We start from the raw sequence: 25,574 nt of genomic DNA, 5'->3' as shown, positions 1-25,574 counted from the left end.
CGCTCTTTTCAGAGATAACCATTGGGGTCTACATTGATCTATAGAACATATCCAAATTCTGGGTCAATTCAATATAACTTAGTATGATTGTCCATCTTCAGGGAATGATTGGAGACAATGCGGAAAGGGCTCGTCCGGGATTTGAACCCGGGACCTCTCGCACCCTAAGCGAGAATCATACCCCTAGACCAACGAGCCACATAAAAGAAGTCTGTTCGAAAACCTGTGAGTTCGGCAAGCGCTGTTGCATGTTGACTAAGTTGGAATAATACATCCTGGCCTTTCATTACTGTAACATCAATAAAATCAGTACACTACTGACTTCCGCTAACAACGTGAGCAACAATTAACCTCGAATGGCAGTATATTGATATCTCCAAAGAGTCTGACATATTTCCATCGCGATTTTTCAGTAACGCTCTTTTCAGAGATAACCATTGGGGTCTACATTGATCTATAGAACATATCCAAATTCTAGGTCAATTCAATATAACTTAGTATGATTGTCCATCTTCAGGGAATGATTGGAGACAACGCTGAAAGGGCTCGTCCGGGATTTGAACCCGGGACCTCTCGCACCCTAAGCGAGAATCATACCCCTAGACCAACGAGCCATGTAAAAGAGACCTTTCCGAAAGCATCCATTTCGGCCAGCGCTGTTGGATGTTGACTAAGTTTGAATAATACATCCTGGCCTTTCATTTCTGTAACATCAATAAAATGAGTACACTACTGACTTCCGCTAACAATGTGAGCAACAATTAACCTCCAATGGCTGTAAATTGATATCTCCATTGTATGTCTCTAAAGAGTCTGACACATTTCATTTGCGATTTTTCAGTAACGCTCTTTTCAGAGATAACCATTGGGGTCTACATTGATCTATAGAACATATCCAAATTCTAGGTCAATTCAATATAATTTAGTAATGATAGTCAATCTTAAGGGAAAGATTGGAGACATTGCTGAAAGGGTTCGTCCGGGATCTCTCGCACCCTAAGCGAGAATCATACCCCTAGACCAACGAGCCACATAAAAGAAGTCTGTTCGAAAACCTGTGAGTTCGGCAAGCGCTGTTGCATGTTGACTAAGTTGGAATAATACATCCTGGCCTTTCATTACTGTAACATCAATAAAATCAGTACACTACTGACTTCCGCTAACAACGTGAGCAACAATTAACCTCGAATGGCAGTATATTGATATCTCCAAAGAGTCTGACATATTTCCATCGCGATTTTTCAGTAACGCTCTTTTCAGAGATAACCATTGGGGTCTACATTGATCTATAGAACATATCCAAATTCTAGGTCAATTCAATATAACTTAGTATGATTGTCCATCTTCAGGGAATGATTGGAGACAACGCTGAAAGGGCTCGTCCGGGATTTGAACCCGGGACCTCTCGCACCCTAAGCGAGAATCATACCCCTAGACCAACGAGCCACATAAAAGAAGTCTGTTCGAAAACCTGTGAGTTCGGCAAGCGCTGTTGCATGTTGACTAAGTTGGAATAATACATCCTGGCCTTTCATTACTGTAACATCAATAAAATCAGTACACTACTGACTTCCGCTAACAACGTGAGCAACAATTAACCTCGAATGGCAGTATATTGATATCTCCAAAGAGTCTGACATATTTCCATCGCGATTTTTCAGTAACGCTCTTTTCAGAGATAACCATTGGGGTCTACATTGATCTATAGAACATATCCAAATTCTAGGTCAATTCAATATAACTTAGTATGATTGTCCATCTTCAGGGAATGATTGGAGACAACGCTGAAAGGGCTCGTCCGGGATTTGAACCCGGGACCTCTCGCACCCTAAGCGAGAATCATACCCCTAGACCAACGAGCCACATAAAAGAAGTCTGTTCGAAAACCTGTGAGTTCGGCAAGCGCTGTTGCATGTTGACTAAGTTGGAATAATACATCCTGGCCTTTCATTTCTGTAACATCAATAAAATGAGTACACTACTGACTTCCGCTAACAATGTGAGCAACAATTAACCTCCAATGGCTGTATATTGATATCTCCATTTTATATCTCTAAAGAGTCTGACATATTTCAATTGCGATTTTTCAGTAACCCTCTTTTCAGAGATAACCATTGGGGTCTACATTGATCAATAGAACATATCCAAATTCTAGGTCAATTCAATATAATTTAGTAATGATCGTCCATCTTAAGGGAAAGATTACAGACAATGCTGAAAGGGATCGTCCGGGATTTGAACCCAGGACCTCTCGCAGCCGAAGCGAGAATCATACCCCTAGACCAACGAGCCACATAAAAGAAACCTTTCGGAAAGCATCGACTTCGGCAAGCGCTGTTGCATGTTGACCAAATTGGAATGAAACATCCTGGCAATTCATTTCTCTAAAATCACTAAGATAAGTATCCTATACCTATTGTCTCCTGCTGACAATTTTAGAAACTCTTAACCTCTCAAGGCAGTATGAAAGTTCATCTTCAGGGAAAGCTTGGAGACATTGCTGAAAGGGTTCGTCCGGGATCTCTCGCACCCTAAGTGAGAATCATACGCCTAGACCAACGAGCCACATAAAAGAACCCTTTCGGAAAGCATAGACTTCGGCAAGTGCTGTTGCATGTTGACCAAGTTGGAATGAAACATCCTGGCCTTTCATTTCTGTAACATCAATAAAATCAGTGCACTACTGACTTCCGCTAACAATGTGAGCAACAATTAACCTCCAATGGCTGTAAATTGATATCTCCATTGTATGTCTCTAAAGAGTCTGACACATTTCATTTGCGATTTTTCAGTAACGCTCTTTTCAGAGATAACCATTGGGGTCTACATTGATCTATAGAACATATCCAAATTCTAGGTCAATTCAATATAATTTAGTAATGATAGTCCATCTTAAGGGAAAGATTGCAGACAATGCTGAAAGGGCTCGTCCGGGATTTGAACCCGGGACCTCTCGCACCCAAAGCGAGAATCATACCCCTAGACCAACGAGCCACATAAAAGAAGTCTGTTCGAAACCTGTGAGTTCGGCAAGCGCTGTTGCATGTTGACTAAGTTGGAATAATACATCCTGGCTACTTCCGTTAACAACGTGAGCAACAATTAACCTCGAATGGCAGTATATTGATATCTCCAAAGAGTCTGACATATTTCCATCGCGATTTTTCAGTAACGCTCTTTTCAGAGATAACCATTGGGGTCTACATTGATCTATAGAACATATCCAAATTCTAGGTCAATTCAATATAACTTAGTATGATTGTCCATCTTCAGGGAATGATTGGAGACAATGCTGAAAGGGCTTGTCCGGGATTTGAACCCGGGACCTCTCGCACCCTAAGCGAGAATCATACCCCTAGACCAACGAGCCATGTAAAAGAGACCTTTCCGAAAGCATCCATTTCGGCCAGCGCTGTTGGATGTTGACTAAGTTGGAATAATACATCCTGGCCTTTCATTTCTGTAACATCAATAAAATCAGTACACTACTGACTTCCGCTAACAACGTGAACAACAATTAACCTCGAATGGCAGTATATTGATATCTCCAAAGAGTCTGACATATTTCCATCGCGATTTTTCAGTAACGCTCTTTTCAGAGATAACCATTGGGGTCTACATTGATCTATAGAACATATCCAAATTCGAGGTCAATTCAATATAATTTAGTAATGATAGTCCATCTTAAGGGAAAGATTACAGACAATGCTGGAAGGGCTCGTCCGGGATTTGAACCCGAGAATCATACCCCTAGACCAACGAGCCACATAAAAGAAACCTTTCGGAAAGCATCGACTTCGGCAAGCGCTGTTGCATGTTGACCAAATTGGAATGAAACATCCTGGCAATTCATTTCTCTAAAATCACTAAAATAAGTATACTATACCTATTGTCTCCTGCTGACAATTTTAGAAACTCTTAACCTCTCAAGGCAGTATGAAAGTTCATCTTCAGGGAAAGATTGGAGACATTGCTGAAAGGGTTCGTCCGGGATCTCTCGCATCCTAAGTGAGAATCATACGCCTAGACCAACGAGCCACATAAAAGAACCCTTTCGGAAAGCATAGACTTCGGCAAGTGCTGTTGCATGTTGACCAAGTTGGAATGAAACATCCTGGCCTTTCATTTCTGTAACATCAATAAAATCAGTGCACTACTGACTTCCGCTAACAATGTGAGCAACAATTAACCTCCAATGGCTGTATATTGATATCTCCATTTTATATCTCTAAAGAGTCTGACATATTTCAATTGCGATTTTCCAGTAACCCTCTTTTCAGAGATAACCATTGGGGTCTACATTGATCTATAGAACATATCCAAATTCTAGGTCAATTCAATATAATTTAGTAATGATAGTCCATCTTAAGGGAAAGATTGCAGACAATGCTGAAAGGGCTCGTCCGGGATTTGAACCCGGGACCTCTCGCACCCAAAGCGAGAATCATACCCCTAGACCAACGAGCCACATAAAAGAAACCTTTCGGAAAGCATCGACTTCGGCAAGCGCTGTTGCATGTTGACCAAATTGGAATGAAACATCCTGGCAATTCATTTCTCTAAAATCACTAAAATAAGTATACTATACCTATTGTCTCCTGCTGACAATTTTAGAAACTCTTAACCTCTAAAGGCAGTATGAAAGTTCATCTTCAGGGAAAGATTGGAGACATTGTTGAAAGGGTTCGTCCGGGATCTCTCGCACCCTAAGCGAGAATCATACCCCTAGACCAACGAGCCATGTAAAAGAGACCTTTCCGAAAGCATCCATTTCGGCCAGCGCTGTTGGATGTTGACTAAGTTGGAATAATACATCCTGGCCTTTCATTTCTGTAACATCAATAAAATCAGTACACTACTGACTTCCGTTAACAACGTGAGCAACAATTAACCTCGAATGGCAGTATATTGATATCTCCAAAGAGTCTGACATATTTCCATCGCGATTTTTCAGTAACGCTCTTTTCAGAGATAACCATTGGGGTCTACATTGATCTATAGAACATATCCAAATTCTGGGTCAATTCAATATAACTTAGTATGATTGTCCATCTTCAGGGAATGATTGGAGACAATGCGGAAAGGGCTCGTCCGGGATTTGAACCCGGGACCTCTCGCACCCTAAGCGAGAATCATACCCCTAGACCAACGAGCCACATAAAAGAAGTCTGTTCGAAAACCTGTGAGTTCGGCAAGCGCTGTTGCATGTTGACTAAGTTGGAATAATACATCCTGGCCTTTCATTACTGTAACATCAATAAAATCAGTACACTACTGACTTCCGCTAACAACGTGAGCAACAATTAACCTCGAATGGCAGTATATTGATATCTCCAAAGAGTCTGACATATTTCCATCGCGATTTTTCAGTAACGCTCTTTTCAGAGATAACCATTGGGGTCTACATTGATCTATAGAACATATCCAAATTCTAGGTCAATTCAATATAACTTAGTATGATTGTCCATCTTCAGGGAATGATTGGAGACAACGCTGAAAGGGCTCGTCCGGGATTTGAACCCGGGACCTCTCGCACCCTAAGCGAGAATCATACCCCTAGACCAACGAGCCATGTAAAAGAGACCTTTCCGAAAGCATCCATTTCGGCCAGCGCTGTTGGATGTTGACTAAGTTTGAATAATACATCCTGGCCTTTCATTTCTGTAACATCAATAAAATGAGTACACTACTGACTTCCGCTAACAATGTGAGCAACAATTAACCTCCAATGGCTGTAAATTGATATCTCCATTGTATGTCTCTAAAGAGTCTGACACATTTCATTTGCGATTTTTCAGTAACGCTCTTTTCAGAGATAACCATTGGGGTCTACATTGATCTATAGAACATATCCAAATTCTAGGTCAATTCAATATAATTTAGTAATGATAGTCAATCTTAAGGGAAAGATTGGAGACATTGCTGAAAGGGTTCGTCCGGGATCTCTCGCACCCTAAGCGAGAATCATACCCCTAGACCAACGAGCCACATAAAAGAAGTCTGTTCGAAAACCTGTGAGTTCGGCAAGCGCTGTTGCATGTTGACTAAGTTGGAATAATACATCCTGGCCTTTCATTACTGTAACATCAATAAAATCAGTACACTACTGACTTCCGCTAACAACGTGAGCAACAATTAACCTCGAATGGCAGTATATTGATATCTCCAAAGAGTCTGACATATTTCCATCGCGATTTTTCAGTAACGCTCTTTTCAGAGATAACCATTGGGGTCTACATTGATCTATAGAACATATCCAAATTCTAGGTCAATTCAATATAACTTAGTATGATTGTCCATCTTCAGGGAATGATTGGAGACAACGCTGAAAGGGCTCGTCCGGGATTTGAACCCGGGACCTCTCGCACCCTAAGCGAGAATCATACCCCTAGACCAACGAGCCACATAAAAGAAGTCTGTTCGAAAACCTGTGAGTTCGGCAAGCGCTGTTGCATGTTGACTAAGTTGGAATAATACATCCTGGCCTTTCATTACTGTAACATCAATAAAATCAGTACACTACTGACTTCCGCTAACAACGTGAGCAACAATTAACCTCGAATGGCAGTATATTGATATCTCCAAAGAGTCTGACATATTTCCATCGCGATTTTTCAGTAACGCTCTTTTCAGAGATAACCATTGGGGTCTACATTGATCTATAGAACATATCCAAATTCTAGGTCAATTCAATATAACTTAGTATGATTGTCCATCTTCAGGGAATGATTGGAGACAACGCTGAAAGGGCTCGTCCGGGATTTGAACCCGGGACCTCTCGCACCCTAAGCGAGAATCATACCCCTAGACCAACGAGCCACATAAAAGAAGTCTGTTCGAAAACCTGTGAGTTCGGCAAGCGCTGTTGCATGTTGACTAAGTTGGAATAATACATCCTGGCCTTTCATTTCTGTAACATCAATAAAATGAGTACACTACTGACTTCCGCTAACAATGTGAGCAACAATTAACCTCCAATGGCTGTATATTGATATCTCCATTTTATATCTCTAAAGAGTCTGACATATTTCAATTGCGATTTTTCAGTAACCCTCTTTTCAGAGATAACCATTGGGGTCTACATTGATCAATAGAACATATCCAAATTCTAGGTCAATTCAATATAATTTAGTAATGATCGTCCATCTTAAGGGAAAGATTACAGACAATGCTGAAAGGGATCGTCCGGGATTTGAACCCAGGACCTCTCGCAGCCGAAGCGAGAATCATACCCCTAGACCAACGAGCCACATAAAAGAAACCTTTCGGAAAGCATCGACTTCGGCAAGCGCTGTTGCATGTTGACCAAATTGGAATGAAACATCCTGGCAATTCATTTCTCTAAAATCACTAAGATAAGTATCCTATACCTATTGTCTCCTGCTGACAATTTTAGAAACTCTTAACCTCTCAAGGCAGTATGAAAGTTCATCTTCAGGGAAAGCTTGGAGACATTGCTGAAAGGGTTCGTCCGGGATCTCTCGCACCCTAAGTGAGAATCATACGCCTAGACCAACGAGCCACATAAAAGAACCCTTTCGGAAAGCATAGACTTCGGCAAGTGCTGTTGCATGTTGACCAAGTTGGAATGAAACATCCTGGCCTTTCATTTCTGTAACATCAATAAAATCAGTGCACTACTGACTTCCGCTAACAATGTGAGCAACAATTAACCTCCAATGGCTGTAAATTGATATCTCCATTGTATGTCTCTAAAGAGTCTGACACATTTCATTTGCGATTTTTCAGTAACGCTCTTTTCAGAGATAACCATTGGGGTCTACATTGATCTATAGAACATATCCAAATTCTAGGTCAATTCAATATAATTTAGTAATGATAGTCCATCTTAAGGGAAAGATTGCAGACAATGCTGAAAGGGCTCGTCCGGGATTTGAACCCGGGACCTCTCGCACCCAAAGCGAGAATCATACCCCTAGACCAACGAGCCACATAAAAGAAGTCTGTTCGAAACCTGTGAGTTCGGCAAGCGCTGTTGCATGTTGACTAAGTTGGAATAATACATCCTGGCTACTTCCGTTAACAACGTGAGCAACAATTAACCTCGAATGGCAGTATATTGATATCTCCAAAGAGTCTGACATATTTCCATCGCGATTTTTCAGTAACGCTCTTTTCAGAGATAACCATTGGGGTCTACATTGATCTATAGAACATATCCAAATTCTAGGTCAATTCAATATAACTTAGTATGATTGTCCATCTTCAGGGAATGATTGGAGACAATGCTGAAAGGGCTTGTCCGGGATTTGAACCCGGGACCTCTCGCACCCTAAGCGAGAATCATACCCCTAGACCAACGAGCCATGTAAAAGAGACCTTTCCGAAAGCATCCATTTCGGCCAGCGCTGTTGGATGTTGACTAAGTTGGAATAATACATCCTGGCCTTTCATTTCTGTAACATCAATAAAATCAGTACACTACTGACTTCCGTTAACAACGTGAGCAACAATTAACCTCGAATGGCAGTATATTGATATCTCCAAAGAGTCTGACATATTTCCATCGCGATTTTTCAGTAACGCTCTTTTCAGAGATAACCATTGGGGTCTACATTGATCTATAGAACATATCCAAATTCTGGGTCAATTCATTATAACTTAGTATGATTGTCCATCTTCAGGGAATGATTGGAGACAATGCGGAAAGGGTTCGTCCGGGATTTGAACCCGGGACCTCTCGCACCCTAAGCGAGAATCATACCCCTAGACCAACGAGCCACATAAAAGAAGTCTGTTCGTAACCTGTGAGTTCGGCAAGCGCTGTTGCATGTTGACTAAGTTGGAACAATACATCCTGGCCTTTCATTTCTGTAACATCAATAAAATCAGTACACTACTGACTTCCGCTAACAACGTGAGCAACAATTAATCTCGAATGGCAGTATATTGATATCTCCAAAGAGTCTGACATATTTCCATCGCGATTTTTCAGTAACGCTCTTTTCAGAGATAACCATTGGGGTCTACATTGATCTATAGAACATATCCAAATTCTAGGTCAATTCAATATAACTTAGTATGATTGTCCATCTTCAGGGAATGATTGGAGACAATGCTGAAAGGGCTCGTCCGGGATTTGAACCCGGGACCTCTCGCACCCAAAGCGAGAATCATACCCCTAGACCAACGAGCCATGTAAAAGAGACCTTTCCGAAAGCATCCATTTCGGCCAGCGCTGTTGGATGTTGACTAAGTTGGAATAATACATCCTGGCCTTTCATTTCTGTAACATCAATAAAATGAGTACACTACTGACTTCCGCTAACAATGTGAGCAACAATTAACCTCCAATGGCTGTATATTGATATCTCCATTTTATATCTCTAAAGAGTCTGACATATTTCAATTGCGATTTTTCAGTAACCCTCTTTTCAGAGATAACCATTGGGGTCTACATTGATCAATAGAACATATCCAAATTCTAGGTCAATTCAATATAATTTAGTAATGATCGTCCATCTTAAGGGAAAGATTACAGACAATGCTGAAAGGGATCGTCCGGGATTTGAACCCAGGACCTCTCGCAGCCGAAGCGAGAATCATACCCCTAGACCAACGAGCCACATAAAAAAAAACCTTTCGGAAAGCATCGACTTCGGCAAGCGCTGTTGCATGTTGACCAAATTGGAATGAAACATCCTGGCAATTCATTTCTCTAAAATCACTAAGATAAGTATACTATACCTATTGTCTCCTGCTGACAATTTTAGAAACTCTTAACCTCTCAAGGCAGTATGAAAGTTCATCTTCAGGGAAAGCTTGGAGACATTGCTGAAAGGGTTCGTCCGGGATCTCTCGCACCCTAAGTGAGAATCATACGCCTAGACCAACGAGCCACATAAAAGAACCCTTTCGGAAAGCATAGACTTCGGCAAGTGCTGTTGCATGTTGACCAAGTTGGAATGAAACATCCTGGCCTTTCATTTCTGTAACATCAATAAAATCAGTGCACTACTGACTTCCGCTAACAATGTGAGCAACAATTAACCTCCAATGGCTGTAAATTGATATCTCCATTGTATGTCTCTAAAGAGTCTGACACATTTCATTTGCGATTTTTCAGTAACGCTCTTTTCAGAGATAACCATTGGGGTCTACATTGATCTATAGAACATATCCAAATTCTAGGTCAATTCAATATAATTTAGTAATGATAGTCCAGCTTAAGGGAAAGATTGCAGACAATGCTGAAAGGGCTCGTCCGGGATTTGAACCCGGGACCTCTCGCACCCAAAGCGAGAATCATACCCCTAGACCAACGAGCCACATAAAAAAAGTCTGTTCGAAACCTGTGAGTTCGGCAAGCGCTGTTGCATGTTGACTAAGTTGGAATAATACATCCTGGCTACTTCCGTTAACAACGTGAGCAACAATTAACCTCGAATGGCAGTATATTGATATCTCCAAAGATTCTGACATATTTCCATCGCGATTTTTCAGTAACGCTCTTTTCAGAGATAACCATTGGGGTCTACATTGATCTATAGAACATATCCAAATTCTAGGTCAATTCAATATAACTTAGTATGATTGTCCATCTTCAGGGAATGATTGGAGACAATGCTGAAGGATTGTCCGGGATTTGAACCCGGGACCTCTAGCACCCTAAGCGAGAATCATACCCCTAGACCAACGAGCCATGTAAAAGAGACCTTTCCGAAAGCATCCATTTCGGCCAGCGCTGTTGGATGTTGACTAAGTTGGAATAATACATCCTGGCCTTTCATTTCTGTAACATCAATAAAATGAGTACACTACTGACTTCCGCTAACAATGTGAGCAACAATTAACCTCCAATGGCTGTATATTGATATCTCCATTTTATATCTCTAAAGAGTCTGACATATTTCAATTGCGATTTTTCAGTAACCCTCTTTTCAGAGATAACCATTGGGGTCTACATTGATCTATAGAACATATCCAAATTCTAGGTCAATTCAATATAACTTAGTATGATTGTCCATCTTCAAGGAATGATTGGAGACAATGCTGAAAGGGCTCGTCCGGGATTTGAACCCGGGACCTCTCGCACCCTAAGCGAGAATCATACCCCTAGACCAACGAGCCATGTAAAAGAGACCTTTCCGAAAGCATCCATTTCGGCCAGCGCTGTTGGATGTTGACTAAGTTGGAATAATACATCCTGGCCTTTCATTTCTGTAACATCAATAAAATGAGTACACTACTGACTTCCGCTAACAATGTGAGCAACAATTAACCTCCAATGGCTGTATATTGATATCTACATTTTATATCTCTAAAGAGTCTGACATATTTCAATTGCGATTTTTCAGTAACCCTCTTTTCAGAGATAACCATTGGGGTCTACATTGATCTATAGAACATATCCAAATTCTAGGTCAATTCAATATAATTTAGTAATGATAGTCCATCTTAAGGGAAAGATTACAGACAATGCTGAAAGGGCTCGTCCGGGATTTGAACCCGGGACCTCTCGCACCCAAAGCGAGAATCATACCCCTAGACCAACGAGCCACATAAAAGAAACCTTTCGGAAAGCATCGACTTCGGCAAGCGCTGTTGCATGTTGACCAAATTGGAATGAAACATCCTGGCAATTCATTTCTCTAAAATCACTAAAATAAGTATACTATACCTATTGTCTCCTGCTGACAATTTTAGAAACTCTTAACCTCTCAAGGCAGTATGAAAGTTCATCTTCAGGGAAAGATTGGAGACATTGCTGAAAGGGTTCGTCCGGGATCTCTCGCACCCTAAGCGAGAATCATACCCCTAGACCAACGAGCCACATAAAAGAAGTCTGTTCGAAAACCTGTGAGTTCGGCAAGCGCTGTTGCATGTTGACTAAGTTGGAATAATACATCCTGGCCTTTCATTACTGTAACATCAATAAAATCAGTACACTACTGACTTCCGCTAACAACGTGAGCAACAATTAACCTCGAATGGCAGTATATTGATATCTCCAAAGAGTCTGACATATTTCCATCGCGATTTTTCAGTAACGCTCTTTTCAGAGATAACCATTGGGGTCTACATTGATCTATAGAACATATCGAAATTCTGGGTCAATTCAATATAACTTAGTATGATTGTCCATCTTCAGGGAATGATTGGAGACAACGCTGAAAGGGCTCGTCCGGGATTTGAACCCGGGACCTCTCGCACCCTAAGCGAGAATCATACCCCTAGACCAACGAGCCACATAAAAGAAGTCTGTTCGAAAACCTGTGAGTTCGGCAAGCGCTGTTGCATGTTGACTAAGTTGGAATAATACATCCTGGCCTTTCATTACTGTAACATCAATAAAATCAGTACACTACTGACTTCCGCTAACAACGTGAGCAACAATTAACCTCGAATGGCAGTATATTGATATCTCCAAAGAGTCTGACATATTTCCATCGCGATTTTTCAGTAACGCTCTTTTCAGAGATAACCATTGGGGTCTACATTGATCTATAGAACATATCCAAATTCTAGGTCAATTCAATATAACTTAGTATGATTGTCCATCTTCAGGGAATGATTGGAGACAACGCTGAAAGGGCTCGTCCGGGATTTGAACCCGGGACCTCTCGCACCCTAAGCGAGAATCATACCCCTAGACCAACGAGCCACATAAAAGAAGTCTGTTCGAAAACCTGTGAGTTCGGCAAGCGCTGTTGCATGTTGACTAAGTTGGAATAATACATCCTGGCCTTTCATTACTGTAACATCAATAAAATCAGTACACTACTGACTTCCGCTAACAACGTGAGCAACAATTAACCTCGAATGGCAGTATATTGATATCTCCAAAGAGTCTGACATATTTCCATCGCGATTTTTCAGTAACGCTCTTTTCAGAGATAACATTGGGGTCTACATTGATCTATAGAACATATCCAAATTCTAGGTCAATTCAATATAACTTAGTATGATTGTCCATCTTCAGGGAATGATTGGAGACAACGCTGAAAGGGCTCGTCCGGGATTTGAACCCGGGACCTCTCGCACCCTAAGCGAGAATCATACCCCTAGACCAACGAGCCACATAAAAGAAGTCTGTTCAAAAACCTGTGAGTTCGGCAAGCGCTGTTGCATGTTGACTAAGTTGGAATAATACATCCTGGCCTTTCATTACTGTAACATCAATAAAATCAGTACACTACTGACTTCCGCTAACAACGTGAGCAACAATTAACCTCGAATGGCAGTATATTGATATCTCCAAAGAGTCTGACATATTTCCATCGCGATTTTTCAGTAACGCTCTTTTCAGAGATAACCATTGGGGTCTACATTGATCTATAGAACATATCCAAATTCTAGGTCAATTCAATATAACTTAGTATGATTGTCCATCTTCAGGGAATGATTGGAGACAACGCTGAAAGGGCTCGTCCGGGATTTGAACCCGGGACCTCTCGCACCCTAAGCGAGAATCATACCCCTAGACCAACGAGCCATGTAAAAGAGACCTTTCCGAAAGCATCCATTTCGGCCAGCGCTGTTGGATGTTGACTAAGTTGGAATAATACATCCTGGCCTTTCATTTCTGTAACATCAATAAACTGAGTACACTACTGACTTCCGCTAACAATGTGAGCAACAATTAACCTCCAATGGCTGTATATTGATATCTACATTTTATATCTCTAAAGAGTCTGACATATTTCAATTGCGATTTTTCAGTAACCCTCTTTTCAGAGATAACCATTGGGGTCTACATTGATCTATAGAACATATCCAAATTCTAGGTCAATTCAATATAATTTAGTAATGATAGTCCATCTTAAGGGAAAGATTACAGACAATGCTGAAAGGGCTCATCCGGGATTTGAACCCGGGACCTCTCGCACCCAAAGCGAGAATCATACCCCTAGACCAACGAGCCACATAAAAGAAACCTTTCGGAAAGCATCGACTTCGGCAAGCGCTGTTGCATGTTGACCAAATTGGAATGAAACATCCTGGCAATTCATTTCTCTAAAATCACTAAAATAAGTATACTATACCTATTGTCTCCTGCTGACAATTTTAGAAACTCTTAACCTCTCAAGGCAGTATGAAAGTTCATCTTCAGGGAAAGATTGGAGACATTGCTGAAAGGGTTCGTCCGGGATCTCTCGCACCCTAAGTGAGAATCATACGCCTAGATCAACGAGCCACATAAAAGAACCCTTTCGGAAAGCATAGACTTCGGCAAGTGCTGTTGCATGTTGACCAAGTTGGAATGAAACATCCTGGCCTTTCATTTCTGTAACATCAATAAAATCAGTGCACTACTGACTTCCGCTAACAATGTGAGCAACAATTAACCTCCAATGGCTGTAAATTGATATCTCCATTGTATGTCTCTAAAGAGTCTGACACATTTCATTTGCGATTTTTCAGTAACGCTCTTTTCAGAGATAACCATTGGGGTCTACATTGATCTATAGAACATATCCAAATTCTAGGTCAATTCAATATAATTTAGTAATGATAGTCCATCTTAAGGGAAAGATTACAGACAATGCTGAAAGGGCTCGTCCGGGATTTGAACCCGGGACCTCTCGCACCCAAAGCGAGAATCATACCCCTAGACCAACGAGCCACATAAAAGAAACCTTTCGGAAAGCATCGACTTCGGCAAGCGCTGTTGCATGTTGACCAAATTGGAATGAAACATCCTGGCAATTCATTTCTCTAAAATCACTAAAATAAGTATACTATACCTATTGTCTCCTGCTGACAATTTTAGAAACTCTTAACCTCTCAAGGCAGTATGAAAGTTCATCTTCAGGGAAAGATTGGAGACATTGCTGAAAGGGTTCGTCCGGGATCTCTCGCACCCTAAGCGAGAATCATACCCCTAGACCAACGAGCCACATAAAAGAAGTCTGTTCGAAAACCTGTGAGTTCGGCAAGCGCTGTTGCATGTTGACTAAGTTGGAATAATACATCCTGGCCTTTCATTACTGTAACATCAATAAAATCAGTACACTACTGACTTCCGCTAACAACGTGAGCAACAATTAACCTCGAATGGCAGTATATTGATATCTCCAAAGAGTCTGACATATTTCCATCGCGATTTTTCAGTAACGCTCTTTTCAGAGATAACATTGGGGTCTACATTGATCTATAGAACATATCCAAATTCTAGGTCAATTCAATATAACTTAGTATGATTGTCCATCTTCAGGGAATGATTGGAGACAACGCTGAAAGGGCTCGTCCGGGATTTGAACCCGGGACCTCTCGCACCCTAAGCGAGAATCATACCCCTAGACCAACGAGCCACATAAAAGAAGTCTGTTCGAAAACCTGTGAGTTCGGCAAGCGCTGTTGCATGTTGACTAAATTGGAATAATACATCCTGGCCTTTCATTACTGTAACATCAATAAAATCAGTACACTACTGACTTCCGCTAACAACGTGAGCAACAATTAACCTCGAATGGCAGTATATTGATATCTCCAAAGAGTCTGACATATTTCCATCGCGATTTTTCAGTAACGCTCTTTTCAGAGATAACCATTGGGGTCTACATTGATCTATAGAACATATCCAAATTCTAGGTCAATTCAATATAACTTAGTATGATTGTCCATCTTCAGGGAATGATTGGAGACAACGCTGAAAGGGCTCGTCCGGGATTTGAACCCGGGACCTCTCGCACCCTAAGCGAGAATCATACCCCTAGACCAACGAGCCATGTAAAAGAGACCTTTCCGAAAGCATCCATTTCGGCCAGCGCTGTTGGATGTTGACTAAGTTTGAATAATACATCCTGGCCTTTCATTTCTGTAACATCAATAAAATGAGTACACTACTGACTTCCGCTAACAATGTGAGCAACAATTAACCTCCAATGGCTGTAAATTGATATCTCCATTGTATGTCTCTAAAGAGTCTGACACATTTCATTTGCGATTTTTCAGTAACGCTCTTTTCAGAGATAACCATTGGGGTCTACATTGATCTATAGAACATATCCAAATTCTAGGTCAATTCAATATAATTTAGTAATGATAGTCCATCTTAAGGGAAAGATTGGAGACATTGCTGAAAGGGTTCGTCCGGGATCTCTCGCACCCTAAGCGAGAATCATACCCCTAGACCAACGAGCCACATAAAAGAAGTCTGTTCGAAAACCTGTGAGTTCGGCAAGCGCTGTTGCATGTTGACTAAGTTGGAATAATACATCCTGGCCATTCATTACTGTAACATCAATAAAATCAGTACACTACTGACTTCCGCTAACAACGTGAGCAACAATTAACCTCGAATGGCAGTATATTGATATCTCCAAAGAGTCTGACATATTTCCATCGCGATTTTTCAGTAACGCTCTTTTCAGAGATAACCATTGGGGTCTACATTGATCTATAGAACATATCCAAAGTCTAGGTCAATTCAATATAACTTAGTATGATTGTCCATCTTCAGGGAATGATTGGAGACAATGCTGAAAGGGCTCGTCCGGGATTTGAACCCGGGACCTCTCGCACCCTAAGCGAGAATCATACCCCTAGACCAACAAGCCATGTAAAAGAGACCTTTCCGAAAGCATCCATTTCGGCCAGCGCTGTTGGATGTTGACTAAGTTGGAATAACACATCCTGGCCTTTCATTTCTGTAACATCAATAAAATCAGTGCACTACTGACTTCCGCTAACAATGTGAGCAACAATTAACCTCCAATGGCTGTAAATTGATATCTCCATTGTATGTCTCTAAAGAGTCTGACACATTTCATTTGCGATTTTTCAGTAACGCTCTTTTCAGAGATAACCATTGGGGTCTACATTGATCTATAGAACAAATCCAAATTCTAGGTCAATTCAATATAATTTAGTAATGATAGTCCATCTTAAGGGAAAGATTGCAGACAATGCTGAAAGGGCTCGTCAGGGATTTGAACCCGGGACCTCTCGCACCCAAAGCGAGAATCATACCCCTAGACCAACGAGCCATGTAAAAGAGACCTTTCCGGAAGCATCCATTTCGGCCAGCGCTGTTGGATGTTGATTAAGTTGGAATAATAAATCCTGGGCTTTCATTTCTGTAACATCAATAAAATCAGTACACTACTGACTTCCACTAACAATGTGAGCAACAATTAAACTCCAAAGGCTGTATATTGATATCTCCATTGTATATCTCCAAAGAGTCTTACATATTTCCATTGCGATTTTTCAGTAACGCTCTTTTCAGAGATAACCATTGGGGTCTACATTGATCTATAGAACATATCCAAATTCTAGGTCAATTCAATATAACTTAGTATGATTGTCCATCTTCAGGGAATGATTGGAGACAATGCTGAAAGGGCCCGTCCGGGATTTGAAACCGGGACCTCTCGCTCCCTAAGTGAGAATCATACCACTAGACCAACGAGCCATTTAAAAGAGACCTTTCCGAAAGCATCCATTTCGGCCAGCGCTGTTGGATGTTGACTAAGTTGGAATAATACATCCTGGCCTTTCGTTTCTGTAACATCAATAAAATCAGTACACTACTGACTTCCACTAACAATGTGAGCAACAATTAACCTCCAATGGCTGTATATTGATATCTCCATTTTATATATCTAAAGAGCCTGACATATTTCAATTGCGATTTTTCAGTAACCCTCTTTTCAGAGATAACCATTGGGGTCTACATTGATCTATAGAACATATCCAAATTCTAGGTCAATTCAATATAATTTAGTATGATTGTCCATCTTCAGGGAATGATTGGAGACATTGCTGAAAGGGCTCGTCCGGGATCTCTCGCACCCTAAGCGAGAATCATACCCCTAGACCAACAAGCCATGTAAAAGAGCCCTTTCCGAAAGCATCCATTTCGGCCAGCGCTGTTGGATGTTGATTAAGTTGGAATAACACATCCTGGGCTTTCATTTCTGTAACATCAATAAAATCAGTACACTACTGACTTCCACTAACAATGTGAGCAACAATTAACCTCCAAAGGCTGTATATTCATATCTCCATTGTATATCTCCAAAGAGTCTTACATATTTCCATTGCGATTTTTCAGTAACGCTCTTTTCAGAGATAACCATTGGGGTCTACATTGATCTATAGAACATATCCAAATTCTAGGTCAATTCAATATAATTTAGTAATGATAGTCCATCTTAAGGGAAAGATTGCAGACAATGCTGAAAGGGCTCGTCCGGGATTTGAACCCGGGACCTCTCGCACCCAAAGCGAGAATCATACCCCTAGACCAACGAGCCACATAAAAGAAGTCTGTTCGAAACCTGTGAGTTCGGCAAGCGCTGTTGCATGTTGACTAAGTTGGAATAATACATCCTGGCCTTTCATTTCTGTAACATCAATAAAATCAGTACACTACTGACTTCCGCTAACAATGTGAGCAACAATTAACCTCCGATGGCTGTATATTGATATCTCCATTTTATATCTCTAAAGAGTCTGACATATTTCAATTGCGATTTTTCAGTAACCCTCTTTTCAGAGATAACCATTGGGGTCTACATTGATCTATAGAACATATCCAAATTCTAGGTCAATTCAATATAATTTAGTAATGATAGTCCATCTTCAGAGAAAGATTGGAGACATTGCTGAAAGGGCTCGTCCGGGATCTCTCGCACCCTAAGCGAGAATCATACCCCTAGACCAACAAGCCATGTAAAAGAGACCTTTCCGAAAGCATCCATTTCGGCCAGCGCTGTTGGATGTTGATTAAGTTGGAATAACACATCCTGGGCTTTCATTTCTGTAACATCAATAAAATCAGTACACTACTGACTTCCACTAACAATGTGAGCAACAATTAACCTCCAAAGGCTGTATATTGATATCTCCATTGTATATCTCCAAAGAGTCTGACATATTTCCATTGCGATTTTTCAGTAACGCTCTTTTCAGAGATATCCATTGGGGTCTACATTGATCTATAGAACATATCCAAATTCTAGGTCAATTCAATATAACTTAGTATGATTGTCCATCTTCAGATAACTGCTTCGTGGAGGCTGACGTCATTACGGTAAGCGTGCTGTGTCATTTCCTGTTTTCTTGCCACTGGTGGTGGTCGCTCTGCGAATTAGCTCCGCTGCTAAAACACAACTGTTTCTCTGTAGCACTACGGCTAAAATCACCGGTCTGTAGTTAAACACTCGCACATACCAACCCTTACTCTATCGTGCTTAGTGATTCTGTGTTCTGTTTGAGCTCACCCTCGCAGCTCTATAGCAGCGATGTCTTCTCTCTCTCCCTGTTGCTCCACTGCTCTCTCTTGCTCCGAGTGTCTTATGTTTACGTACTCCTCTGCCTCCCTTAACAGTAGAGGTAGTTGTAATAAATGTAGTGTGTTGATAGCGATGGAGGCTCGGCTTAGTGACTTAGAAGCTCGGCTCAGCAGCTTAGAAACTCCGTTAGCTGTAGTTAGCCGGCTCCCGCTAGCCGCCGAGCCACCTAGCTTATCACGTGGCTTAGCCTTAACTAGCAGTCCCCAGACTAGTCCCGTGCAGCCGGGAGCGCAGGGCAGCTGGGTGACAACCCGGAGGGGGCATAGTGCTAGACTTAAAAAGCCCACGATTAAAGAGCCACCAGCTCACGTTTCAAATAGATTCGCTCCACTCAGCGAGGCACCCGCTGATAAACAGACTCTGATTATTGGCGACTCGGTTCTGAGAAACGTCAGGTTAGCGACACCAGCGACTATAGTTAATTGTATCCCAGGGGCCAGAGCCGGCGACATCGAATCTAAACTTAAGTTAATGGCTAAAACTAAAAAAGGTAAATACAATAAAATCGTAATTCACGTCGGCAGCAACGACTCCCGGCTTCGCATGTCGGAGATCACTAAAGTTAATGTTGAGTTCGTGTCTGCTTTTGCTAAAACGATGTCGGACAAAGTAGTTTTCTCTGGCCCGCTCCCTAATACAACAGGTGACGACATGTTTAGCCGCATGTTGTCTTTTAACCGCTGGCTGTCGAAGTGGTGTCCTGTAAACGGCGTGGGCTTTATAGATAATTGGCTAACTTTTTCGACAAAACCTGGTCTTGTTAGGAGAGACGGCGTTCATCCCACTTGGGATGGAGCAGCTCTCTTATCTAGGAATATTACTCAGTCTATTACATGACAACCCATAGTTGGGACCAGGAAGCAGAGCTGCAGTGCTAAACACTTCTCTGCGCTCCCTCTGGATCAATCACAAAACCCCATAGAGATTGTGTCTGTTCACCGTCCGATTAAATTATTGAAATTAAACAATAACAGAGCGAGAACTCCACACAAAAATTTAATACAAATAAAAACAACCTCTGAAACAATACAGGAAACCCAGACTTTTAAATGTGGTCTTTTAAACATTAGATCACTGGAAAAAAAAGCTCTTTTAGTTAATGAAATAGTCTCCGATTACAACATAGATTTACTGTCCCTCACTGAGACGTGGCTGCATCCTGATGAATATGTCAGTCTAAATGAATCTACTCCCCCCAGTCATATCAATTCACAGGTTCCTAGAGAAATTGGGCGAGGAGGTGGAGTTGCTGCTATTTTTAACTCCAGTCTATCAATTAATCCTAAACCTAAACTCAGCTACAAATCATTTGAATGTCTGGTTCTTAGTCTTCCACGCCAATCCAGGAACCACCAACAGCCAATCATATTTGCCGTAGTTTACCGTGCTCCCAGGGCTTATACTGAATTTTTAAAGGAATTCCCTGAGTTTTTATCAAACTTAGTCCTAAAGACCGATAAAATTATTATTGTTGGTGACTTTAATATTCATGTTGATAATAATAAAGATTGCCTTAGCGTAGCATTTATTTCAATACTAGACTCTATTGGTTTCAGTCAGTGTGTGCACAAACCTACTCATTGTGGTAACCACACACTTGACCTTGTATTATCGTACGGTGTCGGAATTGAAAATTAAACAGTACTTCCGCGCAATCCAGTTCTATCAGACCATAATTTAATAACCTTTGATTTTTCAATAACTGAATATATGCCACTAATAAAAAATTCATTTTCTAGATGTCTACCTGATAGTGCTGTAGCTAAATTTAAGGAAATAATCCCAATTACATTTAAACCCGTATTAGCAGTAGATATAAACAACAAATTCTTTAAAACCCTGAGCTCCATTGAGATCGACCACCTCGTCGATAGCTCTGCAGACTCATTACGATTAACATTAGACTCAATAGCGCCTCTAAAAAAGAAAAATGTCAAACATAGTAAATTAGCTCCGTGGTATAATTCCCAGACAAATGAGTTAAAACAATTATCAAGAAAACTAGAAAGGAAGTGGCGCTCCAGCAACCATGTTGAAAATCTAATAGACTGGAAGAATAGTGTTAAAGAATATAAAAAGGCTCTCCACAAAGCAAGAGCCGCCTACTATTCAAAACTAATAGAAGAGAATAAAAACAACCCCAGGTTTCTCTTCAGCACTGCAGCCAGGCTGACAGAGAGTCACACCTCCACCGAACCCAGTATTCCTCGATCCCTAAATAGTAATATCTTTATGACCTTTTTTAATGATAAAATTCAAACTATTAGAAATAAAATCAACCATCTCCTGCCCTCAATTGGCACTAATACCCTCCCAACAACAGAGATCTCAGAAACGGCTGAGAATCCTACCCATTACTTAGACAGCTTCTCTCTGATCACCCGTGATCAGTTTACCAAATTAATCTCAGGTTCTAAACCAACAAGTTGTATCTTAGATCCCATTCCTACCAAATTACTTAAAGAAATTCTGCCCCTAATTGATAGTTCGTTACTTAACATCATCAATCTGTCATTATCATCAGGTTATGTACCACAGTCTTTTAAAATAGCTGTCATCAAACCCCTACTCAAAAAACCCACCCTAGACCCAGAGGTTTTAGCCAATTACAGACCAATATCTAATCTCCCCTTCGTCTCTAAAATCTTAGAAAAAGTTGTTGCCAATCAGCTGTGTGAGTTTCTCCGGGAAAATAATATATATGAAGACTTTCAATCGGGGTTTAGAGCCAATCACAGTACAGAGACAGCCTTGGCAAAAGTCACTAATGACCTTTTAATAGCCTCAGATCAGGGACTTGTGTCTGTCCTCGTTCTGTTAGATCTCAGTGCAGCATTCGACACGATTGACCATCAAATTTTATTACAAAGACTCAAACAGTTAATTAACATTAATGGAACCGCCCTTAACTGGTTTAAATCGTATTTTTCTGAACGCTCCCAACTTGTGCAAATTAATGATGAGTCATCTGTGCGCACCAAAGTTAACCATGGTGTTCCACAGGGCTCTGTGCTCGGCCCAATTTTATTCTCATTATATATGCTTCCACTAGGAAACATTATCAGGACACACTCGGTAAATTTCCACTGCTATGCGGATGACACCCAGTTATATTTGTCAATAAAACCTGAACAAAGTAATCAATTAAATAAACTTCGAACATGTCTCAAGGACATAAAAACCTGGATGACCCGCAATTTTCTCTTATTAAACTCAGACAAAACAGAGGTTATAATACTTGGCCCTAAACACCTAAGATATGCATTATCTAATGATATAGCTGCGCTAGACGACATTGCCCTTGCTTCCAATGAAACAGTCAGGAACTTGGGAGTGATCTTTGATCCTGATTTATCCTTTAATTCTCACTTAAAACAAATTTCTAGGACCGCTTTTTTCCACTTACGTAATATTTCCAAAATTAGACATGTCCTTTCCCAAAAAGATGCAGAAAAACTAGTCCACGCCTTTGTTACATCGAGACTGGACTATTGTAATTCATTATTATCTGGCTCCAGCAGTAAGTCGTTAAAGACTCTACAGCTTGTCCAAAATGCCGCAGCACGTGTCCTGACGAGAACAAAGAGAAGAGAGCACATTTCTCCAGTATTAGCGTCGCTACACTGGCTTCCAGTTAAATCTAGAATAGAATTTAAAATTCTCCTCCTCACCTTCAAGGCCCTTAATAATATGGCGCCTTTTTACCTTAAAGAGCTGTAAGTACGTTATAAACCCGCTAGAGCACTCCGCTCCCAGAATTCAAGCCTACTTGTCGTCCCTAAATTCTCTAAAAAAAGAGTAGGAGCCAGAGCTTTTAGCCATCAAGCCCCTCGGCTGTGGAATAATCTACCACTTTCAGTTCGGGAGGCAGATACCATCTTTTCATTTAAGAGTAGACTCAAAACCTTCCTTTTTGATAAAGCTTATAGTTAGAGCTAATTAGTGCGCCAGAACGTTACTTGTTCTATTTTATGACACATGACACACGGAGCTTCTCTTTCCAGCTTCTCCTTCCTCTTCTCCATCCCTATCCCCCTTCCCCGGAATCCCTTTGCTTTGTCACCCGCAGATCCAGGGCCTCTGTGGCCGCACCATGGATTGCGGTTTGTGGATCGTACACCGGGGGTCGCGGTGGTGGATCCATTGTGGCGGATTCTGGGCTGATCGTGGTGCTGGTGGCGGACCCTGTGTCGCGTTGGCATTGGGCACGGGCGGTGGACCAGGACCGCGGTGGTGGCTTGTGATGGGTCCTGGTGGTCGGCGGTGGACGGTGACTGAGGACTGGAGTGGCGTCTGGTCTGGATGGTGGATCGTGGTCTAGATGGTTGCTGAGCATGGACTGTGATTGCAGCGGGACTGCTTGGCATGTCATGTTGGGGTTGTCCTTCGGGATGTCTACCCTCATCAAATGCTGCTAGAGACTTTGATTATTGATGATGTTTTCCTGCACGTGGCATCTATTGCACTTCTGTCCGTCCTGGGAGAGGGATCCCTCACATGTGGCTCTCTCTGAGGTTTCTACATATTTTTACCCTGTTAAAAGGGTTTTTAGTAGTTTTTCCTTACTCTTGCTGAGGGTTAAGGACAGAGGATGCCACACCCTGTTAAAGCCCTATGAGATGAATTGTAATTTGTGAATATGTGCTATACAAATAAAATTTGATTGATTGATTGAATGCTGAAAGGGCTCGTCCGGGATTTGAACCCGGGACCTCTCGCACCCTAAGCGAGAATCATACCCCTAGACCAACGAGCCATGTAAAAGAGACCTTTCCGAAAGCATCCATTTCGGCCAGCGCTGTTGGATGTTGACTAAGTTTGAATAATACATCCTGGCCTTTCATTTCTGTAACATCAATAAAATGAGTACACTACTGACTTCCGCTAACAATGTGAGCAACAATTAACCTCCAATGGCTGTAAATTGATATCTCCATTGTATGTCTCTAAAGAGTCTGACACATTTCATTTGCGATTTTTCAGTAACGCTCTTTTCAGAGATAACCATTGGGGTCTACATTGATCTATAGAACATATCCAAATTCTAGGTCAATTCAATATAATTTAGTAATGATAGTCCATCTTAAGGGAAAGATTGGAGACATTGCTGAAAGGGTTCGTCCGGGATCTCTCGCACCCTAAGCGAGAATCATACCCCTAGACCAACGAGCCACATAAAAGAAGTCTGTTCGAAAACCTGTGAGTTCGGCAAGCGCTGTTGCATGTTGACTAAGTTGGAATAATACATCCTGGCCTTTCATTACTGTAACATCAATAAAATCAGTACACTACTGACTTCCGCTAACAACGTGAGCAACAATTAACCTCGAATGGCAGTATATTGATATCTCCAAAGAGTCTGACATATTTCCATCCCGATTTTTCAGTAACGCTCTTTTCAGAGATAACCATTGGGGTCTACATTGATCTATAGAACATATCGAAATTCTGGGTCAATTCAATATAACTTAGTATGATTGTCCATCTTCAGGGAATGATTGGAGACAACGCTGAAAGGGCTCGTCCGGGATTTGAACCCGGGACCTCTCGCACCCTAAGCGAGAATCATACCCCTAGACCAACGAGCCACATAAAAGAAGTCTGTTCGAAAACCTGTGAGTTCGGCAAGCGCTGTTGCATGTTGACTAAGTTGGAATAATACATCCTGGCCTTTCATTACTGTAACATCAATAAAATCAGTACACTACTGACTTCCGCTAACAACGTGAGCAACAATTAACCTCGAATGGCAGTATATTGATATCTCCAAAGAGTCTGACATATTTCCATCGCGATTTTTCAGTAACGCTCTTTTCAGAGATAACCATTGGGGTCTACATTGATCTATAGAACATATCCAAATTCTAGGTCAATTCAATATAACTTAGTATGATTGTCCATCTTCAGGGAATGATTGGAGACAACGCTGAAAGGGCTCGTCCGGGATTTGAACCCGGGACCTCTCGCACCCTAAGCGAGAATCATACCCCTAGACCAACGAGCCATGTAAAAGAGACCTTTCCGAAAGCATCCATTTCGGCCAGCGCTGTTGGATGTTGACTAAGTTTGAATAATACATCCTGGCCTTTGATTTCTGTAACATCAATAAAATGAGTACACTACTGACTTCCGCTAACAATGTGAGCAACAATTAACCTCCAATGGCTGTAAATTGATATCTCCATTGTATGTCTCTAAAGAGTCTGACACATTTCATTTGCGATTTTTCAGTAACGCTATTTTCAGAGATAACCATTGGGGTCTACATTGATCTATAGAACATATCCAAATTCTAGGTCAATTCAATAT

The 25,574-nt window shown here is 41.3% G+C and overlaps 30 non-coding genes across 30 annotated transcripts; all 30 read right to left on the bottom strand.

The window, feature by feature from the left end:
• Positions 1-126: 126 nt before the first annotated feature.
• Positions 127-198, bottom strand: trnap-agg (transfer RNA proline (anticodon AGG)). The gene has a single exon. It is a non-coding gene; the product is annotated as a tRNA-Pro (tRNA).
• A 344-nt stretch (positions 199-542) lies between these two features.
• trnap-agg (transfer RNA proline (anticodon AGG)) lies at positions 543-614 on the bottom strand. The gene has a single exon. It is a non-coding gene; the product is annotated as a tRNA-Pro (tRNA).
• A 760-nt stretch (positions 615-1,374) lies between these two features.
• Positions 1,375-1,446, bottom strand: trnap-agg (transfer RNA proline (anticodon AGG)). The gene has a single exon. It is a non-coding gene; the product is annotated as a tRNA-Pro (tRNA).
• Positions 1,447-1,790: 344 nt separating this feature from the next.
• Positions 1,791-1,862, bottom strand: trnap-agg (transfer RNA proline (anticodon AGG)). The gene has a single exon. It is a non-coding gene; the product is annotated as a tRNA-Pro (tRNA).
• A 1,060-nt stretch (positions 1,863-2,922) lies between these two features.
• On the bottom strand, positions 2,923-2,994 carry trnap-ugg (transfer RNA proline (anticodon UGG)). Its single transcript has one exon. It is a non-coding gene; the product is annotated as a tRNA-Pro (tRNA).
• Positions 2,995-3,298: 304 nt separating this feature from the next.
• trnap-agg (transfer RNA proline (anticodon AGG)) lies at positions 3,299-3,370 on the bottom strand. The gene has a single exon. It is a non-coding gene; the product is annotated as a tRNA-Pro (tRNA).
• A 1,025-nt stretch (positions 3,371-4,395) lies between these two features.
• On the bottom strand, positions 4,396-4,467 carry trnap-ugg (transfer RNA proline (anticodon UGG)). The gene has a single exon. It is a non-coding gene; the product is annotated as a tRNA-Pro (tRNA).
• Positions 4,468-5,083: 616 nt separating this feature from the next.
• On the bottom strand, positions 5,084-5,155 carry trnap-agg (transfer RNA proline (anticodon AGG)). The gene has a single exon. It is a non-coding gene; the product is annotated as a tRNA-Pro (tRNA).
• Positions 5,156-5,499: 344 nt separating this feature from the next.
• On the bottom strand, positions 5,500-5,571 carry trnap-agg (transfer RNA proline (anticodon AGG)). Its single transcript has one exon. It is a non-coding gene; the product is annotated as a tRNA-Pro (tRNA).
• Positions 5,572-6,331: 760 nt separating this feature from the next.
• trnap-agg (transfer RNA proline (anticodon AGG)) lies at positions 6,332-6,403 on the bottom strand. The gene has a single exon. It is a non-coding gene; the product is annotated as a tRNA-Pro (tRNA).
• Positions 6,404-6,747: 344 nt separating this feature from the next.
• On the bottom strand, positions 6,748-6,819 carry trnap-agg (transfer RNA proline (anticodon AGG)). The gene has a single exon. It is a non-coding gene; the product is annotated as a tRNA-Pro (tRNA).
• A 1,060-nt stretch (positions 6,820-7,879) lies between these two features.
• Positions 7,880-7,951, bottom strand: trnap-ugg (transfer RNA proline (anticodon UGG)). Its single transcript has one exon. It is a non-coding gene; the product is annotated as a tRNA-Pro (tRNA).
• A 1,134-nt stretch (positions 7,952-9,085) lies between these two features.
• trnap-ugg (transfer RNA proline (anticodon UGG)) lies at positions 9,086-9,157 on the bottom strand. Its single transcript has one exon. It is a non-coding gene; the product is annotated as a tRNA-Pro (tRNA).
• A 1,060-nt stretch (positions 9,158-10,217) lies between these two features.
• Positions 10,218-10,289, bottom strand: trnap-ugg (transfer RNA proline (anticodon UGG)). The gene has a single exon. It is a non-coding gene; the product is annotated as a tRNA-Pro (tRNA).
• A 730-nt stretch (positions 10,290-11,019) lies between these two features.
• Positions 11,020-11,091, bottom strand: trnap-agg (transfer RNA proline (anticodon AGG)). Its single transcript has one exon. It is a non-coding gene; the product is annotated as a tRNA-Pro (tRNA).
• A 357-nt stretch (positions 11,092-11,448) lies between these two features.
• trnap-ugg (transfer RNA proline (anticodon UGG)) lies at positions 11,449-11,520 on the bottom strand. Its single transcript has one exon. It is a non-coding gene; the product is annotated as a tRNA-Pro (tRNA).
• A 617-nt stretch (positions 11,521-12,137) lies between these two features.
• trnap-agg (transfer RNA proline (anticodon AGG)) lies at positions 12,138-12,209 on the bottom strand. Its single transcript has one exon. It is a non-coding gene; the product is annotated as a tRNA-Pro (tRNA).
• A 344-nt stretch (positions 12,210-12,553) lies between these two features.
• On the bottom strand, positions 12,554-12,625 carry trnap-agg (transfer RNA proline (anticodon AGG)). Its single transcript has one exon. It is a non-coding gene; the product is annotated as a tRNA-Pro (tRNA).
• A 343-nt stretch (positions 12,626-12,968) lies between these two features.
• Positions 12,969-13,040, bottom strand: trnap-agg (transfer RNA proline (anticodon AGG)). The gene has a single exon. It is a non-coding gene; the product is annotated as a tRNA-Pro (tRNA).
• Positions 13,041-13,384: 344 nt separating this feature from the next.
• On the bottom strand, positions 13,385-13,456 carry trnap-agg (transfer RNA proline (anticodon AGG)). Its single transcript has one exon. It is a non-coding gene; the product is annotated as a tRNA-Pro (tRNA).
• Positions 13,457-13,813: 357 nt separating this feature from the next.
• Positions 13,814-13,885, bottom strand: trnap-ugg (transfer RNA proline (anticodon UGG)). Its single transcript has one exon. It is a non-coding gene; the product is annotated as a tRNA-Pro (tRNA).
• Positions 13,886-14,515: 630 nt separating this feature from the next.
• Positions 14,516-14,587, bottom strand: trnap-ugg (transfer RNA proline (anticodon UGG)). The gene has a single exon. It is a non-coding gene; the product is annotated as a tRNA-Pro (tRNA).
• A 616-nt stretch (positions 14,588-15,203) lies between these two features.
• On the bottom strand, positions 15,204-15,275 carry trnap-agg (transfer RNA proline (anticodon AGG)). The gene has a single exon. It is a non-coding gene; the product is annotated as a tRNA-Pro (tRNA).
• A 344-nt stretch (positions 15,276-15,619) lies between these two features.
• trnap-agg (transfer RNA proline (anticodon AGG)) lies at positions 15,620-15,691 on the bottom strand. Its single transcript has one exon. It is a non-coding gene; the product is annotated as a tRNA-Pro (tRNA).
• Positions 15,692-16,451: 760 nt separating this feature from the next.
• Positions 16,452-16,523, bottom strand: trnap-agg (transfer RNA proline (anticodon AGG)). The gene has a single exon. It is a non-coding gene; the product is annotated as a tRNA-Pro (tRNA).
• A 357-nt stretch (positions 16,524-16,880) lies between these two features.
• trnap-ugg (transfer RNA proline (anticodon UGG)) lies at positions 16,881-16,952 on the bottom strand. Its single transcript has one exon. It is a non-coding gene; the product is annotated as a tRNA-Pro (tRNA).
• Positions 16,953-18,152: 1,200 nt separating this feature from the next.
• Positions 18,153-18,224, bottom strand: trnap-ugg (transfer RNA proline (anticodon UGG)). The gene has a single exon. It is a non-coding gene; the product is annotated as a tRNA-Pro (tRNA).
• Positions 18,225-23,949: 5,725 nt separating this feature from the next.
• On the bottom strand, positions 23,950-24,021 carry trnap-agg (transfer RNA proline (anticodon AGG)). The gene has a single exon. It is a non-coding gene; the product is annotated as a tRNA-Pro (tRNA).
• A 760-nt stretch (positions 24,022-24,781) lies between these two features.
• On the bottom strand, positions 24,782-24,853 carry trnap-agg (transfer RNA proline (anticodon AGG)). The gene has a single exon. It is a non-coding gene; the product is annotated as a tRNA-Pro (tRNA).
• A 344-nt stretch (positions 24,854-25,197) lies between these two features.
• On the bottom strand, positions 25,198-25,269 carry trnap-agg (transfer RNA proline (anticodon AGG)). Its single transcript has one exon. It is a non-coding gene; the product is annotated as a tRNA-Pro (tRNA).
• Positions 25,270-25,574: the final 305 nt, after the last annotated feature.

This window comes from Pleuronectes platessa, chromosome 22 (genome assembly GCF_947347685.1).
Source record: "Pleuronectes platessa chromosome 22, fPlePla1.1, whole genome shotgun sequence".
Lineage (NCBI taxonomy): Eukaryota > Metazoa > Chordata > Actinopteri > Pleuronectiformes > Pleuronectidae > Pleuronectes > Pleuronectes platessa.
Note: the sequence above shows the minus strand (reverse complement) of the source record. Positions and strands in the feature narration are given on the sequence as shown.